This window comes from Oryza glaberrima, chromosome 6 (assembly GCF_000147395.1).
Source record: "Oryza glaberrima chromosome 6, OglaRS2, whole genome shotgun sequence".
Lineage (NCBI taxonomy): Eukaryota > Viridiplantae > Streptophyta > Magnoliopsida > Poales > Poaceae > Oryza > Oryza glaberrima.
This window is the reverse complement of record NC_068331.1, coordinates 10,304,091-10,312,046: the sequence shown is the minus strand read 5'-3', so window position 1 is coordinate 10,312,046 and position 7,956 is coordinate 10,304,091.

The window sequence follows — 7,956 nt, the reverse complement described above, 5'->3', positions numbered from 1 at the left end:
AAGAGCTACTATCGGAAGCTTGCACAACCCCACCTGCATGCATATTTGGTGATGTCAGACTACCTACATGCAAATAAATAACCATGATTTTCAAATATTTTTTTCTCATAAATTATTTATCTGATTCACGATCCAAATGCACATACAAGTTTTAGCAAGTGCAATTGGATGCTTCACATGCGAGAAATAAACGTTAATTGGAATCTCACTTTGTAACATATTCTAAGTTTTCTATTGTAGCAGATATTTATTAAGTGTTGCTCATAGTATTATTTAGATGTGCATGTTTCACTAGTTCTTCATAAATGCTGCGCACAATATACTTGCAGAAACATTCACGTAACACCATATGCAACATTCACAAATAAAAGTAATGAAACATCATAAAATATTTATTGAAAACATCCCATATGCAACACTAAAACAACATTCATTGCATAAGAAAACTTATGTGCAACATAGTTAAATTCTAGCCAAAACATTTACTCCTCACACGTGAAACATCAAATTTTAATTATTAAAACATATATAATTTTTTAATCAAAATATAATCGTGCAAGATTTTATTGTAAAGATTTAATTATAATAAATACAACGATATAATTGGAACGTTAATCTGATAAATGATTTGGAAAATAAATCATGCTTGCTAATATAGTTTTAATCAATGCACGCATGAGTACCATCAGCTAGCAGCTGCGTGATCACCTTGCTGACCAGTAGTAGCGTCCGATATTATGCGTTCCGTCGGATGTCCGGGACCGGAGTCTCCTCCAAATATCCAGACAATGGACCTAAATACATGATTAGAGCAAGGCTAATAATACAACCGATTTACTGGTTGTAAGGTTTTTTTCAGCCTTCTTTTAGCCCATCTATATAAGAGCAGGTACAATAGTAGGCTATAAGTCAGCCATAAACACGTTTCGAGGAGATAAAAGAAGAGAGAAAACCAGTTGGCTACAGATTTGTAGCCAGCTGCAGCACAGACACCAAGATATATGTGTGTATGACAGGTGAGACAAAGTATGAATTGTGTAGTATATATTATAGATAACTATTGTATGAGCTGGCTACTAAATTGACTATAGATGATTTGGAGCCAATAGTTGGCTATACTATTGAACTTGCTCTAATAGTTAGCTCCTTACAATTAATGTAGGACCCACTTATCTATCTCACAGAGTTTTTCTCGTGTTCAAGCTGGGTGTAAGTTTACAGCCCGCTTCTCCTCTCTCTCCTCTCTTCTCTTCTCCATCTCAGCATTTAGTCGGCTTACAGCCTGTTATTATCCTTGCTCTTAGGAGTCAGGGTATGGATGACAGTGTGGGTCCATTAATGACACAAGTTCATCACCAATTAATATCTCCACGTTAAAGATAATGATAATCAATTCAACGTGATTATGGCCCGGCAAAATTCAACGTGATTATCAGGAACGGCAAACTATTGGCACAGCCCGCACTTGTTGATTTTCTACCCCCATATAATCTTTGATTGCTCATAAATTTCAGACAATATACCATATTCAAAATCCGTTTGAACTTACTGTCTCTACTCAAAATATATAACAAAGCGAATCTAGTATTGAATATATTCAGACATCGTTTATTATTTGGGCCCACATGTCATTGAGTCTTATACGGAGGCAAGCAAATATTATTTGCATGTGAAAATAATTCCCAGTAATATTAGTAATATTTAATTCGATGAATTTCTGTGTGCAAAAATTCATCAAACAACATGACCATTTAATTTCTATGAAAATATGAACTTTGTCCTTGTGCATGGAAGAAAAACAAATAAATTTGTGAAGTATATATTGTTATAAGTGTATAAGTCTGTTGTATATGATTATTTATATTCATGACTTTGTTATGCGACGTATTATTCACGACAACATGTATTTCTAGATAATGGTAAAAAATATTTGTTTTTTATTTATTAATAAAGTATTTGTAACATATTTTTGTATGGTAGTACAATGGATTTTCCACGTGCTGTATATCTTATCGAAAAGAAATGTGATCCAAAACTAAATTATTGTGTTTACCATTTTATAAATGCTACGCATAAGTTTTAATATATATTAAATTTTAATTATAGTGCATCATTATACAACAAACTTATAGATATGCTCATATTATAGTAACACAACAAATTACTATATTTCTGAAGATAGATTCCACATTCTTTTATATCTTACATGTCCAATGGTATAAATCATCCTTTTCACATCTCTTTTCACATCTATTTAACGGTCAACTAACCATCAATTCATAAAACAGATATGGAAGGGTCCAAAATTAAAGTTTCTGTGGATACAACAAAGTGAACAAAACTCAAGAGTATCGAAGGGGTCGGCTAAACTTTAGGGGTATGGAATAAATTATCTCTAAAATTTTATTCCTTGTAATGCGAGCCTGCCATGTGCACTGGATTCAGGATTCACAATAGTCTGAGTTCCCATCCATCCTCAGATGAAACCTGAACTAATTAACTAAACTTCATACATTTATACATAACCAGTACTTGTTCTAAGAATACATAATACTCTATAGATTGATAACGAGTACTGGTTATGGCTCTGAGTGGGCATGGCGTACGTACGTGCTCCACTGTCTGCTTACCGCTCTCGCACCGACGGTTCGGTGGCGCGACCCTAACCAGCAAAAATGTATATCTTCATTATTTTTTTTAAATGTGTATATAAATGCAAAATCATGAAAAATGTATATTTTAAAATTTTTGTTCCATACCTTAAAAAATTGAAAATATACTCATTCCGTAAGCTTCTTGGTTTTGCTATCTAATTGATGTGTCTTTTGAATATTTGGAGATGCGAAGTACTTTATTTTGGCAAAAATTGCAGGACACTCAAAGTTTATGGTATTTGCTATAAGACACTCAAAAAACGTATATTTGCTGCAAGACACTGCAAAAACATTGAAATTAACTGCTGGACACCGGACATATTATTTTATTATATCCGGTGCGAATGGAGAGAAACTTTAAGAAAAGATAAGTTCGCCCATGGGGCATCTTGTTTTAAACCCAATCAGGTCTAGTTCGAACTGGAGCCATACTAGTGGAGTGACAATGGACCGGATCGAGGGAGTGAGAATGGCCTAGGTTAGGTTTGCACCGGACCCAATCACCTTACAACCTATGGACATAGGGGCAAATTGGTTCATTCCACGCTGTTTCTCTCTCTGTTTGTACCATTATAATAAAATAATACGTCCAATGTCCAACAGCTAATTACCATGTTTTTACGGTGTTCTACAGTAAATATGTGTTTTTCTGGATGTCCTGCAGCAAAGATGATTTTTAAGTGTCCTATGGTAAATTTTGCCCTTTATTTCATACCATTTTCTTCTCTACCCCTCGATTTCTTCATTTTCTTCAGATTTCAATTTTCCTCGTAGATGAGTGGACGATTTTGCCCCTAAGTCCATAATTGAGTGACCGAACCATCATGGTGCACCTCACGGGAATTGTATCTGACATGTGCTACCTCCAATCAGTATGGTCTTTGTGGATCGTCACCGGGTTAGTATGAGGGATGAGTTGATCTTTTTCTCTTCGCCCCATCCCTCGACAATCCTTTTGTGCGAGGGTGGTTTTCTGCAGGGAGCTGTACAGTAGGGCAGTGTGTTTATACCCCCGTTGATATTGGTGGTGATCGGTCACGCATAGCGCGCGGTTAGTTTGGTGCTAGTTTTTTTCCTCATGAAAATGTTAGGAGCCATCTGTGTGTGGTGACATGTCTCTATTTTTTCCTCATGAGGATCTTGTAATATTTTTTTTGCTATATCAAATATAAAATCTCGTACTTTTCGTGCGGTTCATTTTCAAACAAAATCAATCGATCAATATACATATGTATCTTGGGGTAAATCCGTCCACACATTTGTGAGGACAAAGAAAATTGAAGAAATAAAGAGGAGGGGGAGAAATCCGTACTCCGATGTCATATTGAGAAAGAAGTGTGTGGATGCCCCAAGACTAAAAATTTGCAAATTGAAGTGTGCATATGGGATGGGGCGGATCGCAATGTGGCATGGAGGTATCTAGTTTGTGCACGTAGGCCCACTGTGGTCTCCCCACTACTTCCTCACGGGGCAAGCATCCCTCATTTAAACACGATGAGATAAATCTTTCCACCTCTAGCCTGAATTAAACTTTCTAATTACAACCTAAAACTTTAAATTTAAATTGCAAATATTTCAATAGGGGAATCTTCAATTTTCAATTTAATTCAAAACTTTCTACTCAAATTTTAGAAAGTTTCTACGTATAGCCTCAAACGTTTAGCCAAGAAAACTTTCAACTTCAACTAAAACTCAAAAACATTTAATTGAAATCTAAAGTTTTTAACTAAAACTAAAAACTCAAAAATTTCTACTCAGATTTCAGAAAGGTTATACTTGTAGCCTTAAACGTTAGCCAAAATCACAAGAAAACTTTGAACTTAATCAACTCGAATCTTCGATAGAGTACATGTAACATGTGTTTATTAGAGCTTAATAAAGGAGGAGGAATGATATGCAAAGTTGACTGACAACTCTCTAGAGAAGAGGTATATGATTAACATAAACGATTCATCAGATAAAAGAAAGAAGGAGATCTGGTTTGGTGGTATTGAGAGAAGCGACAGCTTGCCTGGCTCGTCGAGGCTAAGAGGAAGGAGTTGTCAGGGGGAGGAAATAGCGACATTGCCTTGTAGTTGGCATCGTGTCACGCCACATGAGTAGTACGAGGAGACAAGATGACACCGCGTGAACTGGTGTGAAGGGAAATATATCTGTTCTCTTATTGGCACGCGTACACAAAACATCAAATCCGATTATATAGACATAGGATAGAATTAGATAAATCCTCAGACATGTGTTTAATTCAATTAAGTTATAATCGTTACATATTTTGGGAGTAGGGAATAAGAAATTTTTCGTGCAATCCATTGTCATCGTCCCTGCACGGCTGTGGGATGGGCGGATGGCAACACCGAGAACCGGCATGGTGCGCCGCCCTGCAAATCGACCTCTCAGTCTCAGCCTCAGCCTCTCGCTCCCTCCAGCTTCGTGGCTCTCCCCCCGATCCCCTTTGGCCTTGCCCCCGCAGTTTCGCCCCATCTCGCCGCATATTTTCTTAATTTTCGGCTGCTTTTAGATCGCCCGATGGGTAAACTCACCCTTGTCGCGCACAGATGTAGCCTCCTCCTGCTCCGTCGGTTGGATTTACTCCGGCCATCCTCAGGTCAGCTTCTCGCCTAATCACATCCATTCCTAGTTTCCTACCCGTCTATTCGTGATAATAGTATTGTTCATCTCGGTGGTGTGCTAGTGCTACTCACACATTTGTATGTATCCCCTTTGCGTTTTCCTTACAGGAGGTAAATTGTATGGTCGATTAGATCGATTGTGCCGAAATATCCCAACAACTGCTCACGGTAATTAAGCCGACTAGCCGTCAACCCATGTATTGCATGGGCTCTAATATTTTGATTTTAATCAGGTATTTGTATATGTTATTTCATATGTATTAAATTTAAATGGTAAAATTAAATTAATGAATTCACATTAGGAACAACTTACTAATTATCAATTGAAAAATATATTTATATTTTGAATTTTTTTCTTATTATAGTTTAAATGCATATTTCCGAAAGTGTCTTTATTGCTTGAAGGGTTTTAAAATACAGGATTGCAATAGATTGGGTGCGCAACTCAAAACACATAATGTCTTCAGCTATTTTATCTTCAGAAATAATTTCTTATTAACTATTTTAGTCAATATAAAGTATTCTTGTTAAAATAATGTATGTTGTTTAAATAAGAGGTATATCTTTTATTTTTTATTTTTGAAGAGTTTTGGCTGTTACTGTAATGACGTGGCCCATAGAATCATCATCAACTAATGTTGCTTATTTGCTTTGTCATTCCAAAGTCTGATTCTAACTGTTTCATGTCTGCATATGGTGAGAGTGGAAAAAACTGTAGTCAATATTTACACGGACTACTTGATTTTAATTGATAATTGAACATACTCATTTTGGAACATAATGTTATAAATCTTGCTTAAACCACAACTAAGCCTCAGAACATCTGCAAAAGAAAAAGTGGGGTTAACATGAAAGAAATTAACGAACCATATTTTTGTTTGAGGCAGTAAATAATGTTCCAAATAAACATCTTACCATGTAAATATGTTTTGTTGTCTATTCTTCTGGAATTTATCGTAATAGTTAAAAAAAAAACATAATGGTTTGTTCCCGTTTTGATATATTATTCTGGAATCTTGATCTTCTGCAGTGTGGACTTGTGGTAATTAAGCTGACAGTGAAAACATATCAAATCTGCTACAGTATTAGAAAGCATATGAACAACAAAAGTAAGCTGCAAACTACATACATTTCATGCCGGCATATACAGCTGATTTCTCATAGTTATTAAAATGCTTGGTCAGTATTTGAAGCTGTACTCACGTACAGAATTTTAAGTAGATCTGTCAACTTGAAACTGCCAAGTCCGGATAGTTGCTAATGAAGAGCATATGAGGCAATTAATCTTATGAATACAGAATACATGATATACATGATTATCTCAAAGATGCTGTGTCGTTTTCACGACACCTGTTTTGCCACAGCAAGGTTGATGGCAGCAAGAGTTGTTACTTTTTATGCCACGATATCAAATGCTTCCACGTAGCACAATGTTGTAACTAATTTGTCATGTCCATGCGACCGAGATTAGTTAAGATAATAATTAGTAAAGTGAATACTTCCCTGGACAAAACAAAATTTGCTTTCGTCGTCATTAGCTTAGACTCAACGCGGTGGCCGCAGTCCTCAAGAACACTGAGGGTGCTGCCGCTTGCCGTCGCCGGAAGGGCGATGACTTGCCACTGATCAACAACAGCATGGTGACGTTCCTGTTGCCATGCGCTCGATCGATCAATCTGCTCGATCTCGTTTCACTCGTGTTCTCAATCTCATCTGCGATGGAGCTGGATGGCTGGCGGCAAGAGTATTCTCTCCCTGCCATCTGATCTGATTTGCTGCCTTTCCTCTTGGTATAAAAGAGCACGGGTTGGTATAGTAAATGGGCTTTGAAAAGAGCCCATCACGGCATCACGTTTAAAGACTTAGCCCATAGCGTTATAGATTATTAGATTGTAATTCACGGTTCTGATACTATGGCTCATTTAACCAATGGTCGGATCTTTCTGATGATCAACGTGAGTGCTATTAGGAAGTGCCCGATTAGTATATGTATAGATTATACGTGATTATTACTACCCCACGAATGTTACAAATGCTTGCAACCATGAGTAATTTTCGCTAGCATGTAAGAGGACAGTTTCTTGTAGAATATCCTGTGACAAAGCAGAAGTTTCTTACAAATCAGTTTGGGATAAAACATCACGACAACTTTCCAAGGTACGTATTCTCACTGTTATTACCCGTACCTGTTAACCTGTTCAAGTTCATGACCTTTGTGTTCTTCATTTCTGATCTATGTGCATTGCATTTTAGTAACAGTTAGTATTTGCTTTCATCCCATACTACTGCAGTGTCGAGCCACAGATGTAGATTGATTCTGGATGCCATTGGATGCAGAGGTTGGTTCACCTCATTCACCCCTTCTCAGAATTTACTTGTCTCCAGTGACCCAATATTAATTCTGGTTGACCACCTGTTTCCCCATATTATAGACCACCTAATTTTGCTCCTATCTATCTCTTTACATAGCTACGATCATATTGGCTCCTCGACTGAACATAGATTCTTTCACCTCTCTTCCATAATTATTAATGCCATTTAAATTCTCTCCTATCATGGTAATTCCTTTAATGAGCATGTCATATATAGACACCACCAACAAAAAGCAAGTGGAGTGGGGGTGAGCGGTGAATTTGCCTCGCCACCAATTCCCTACTTTTTGTGAAGGTAAA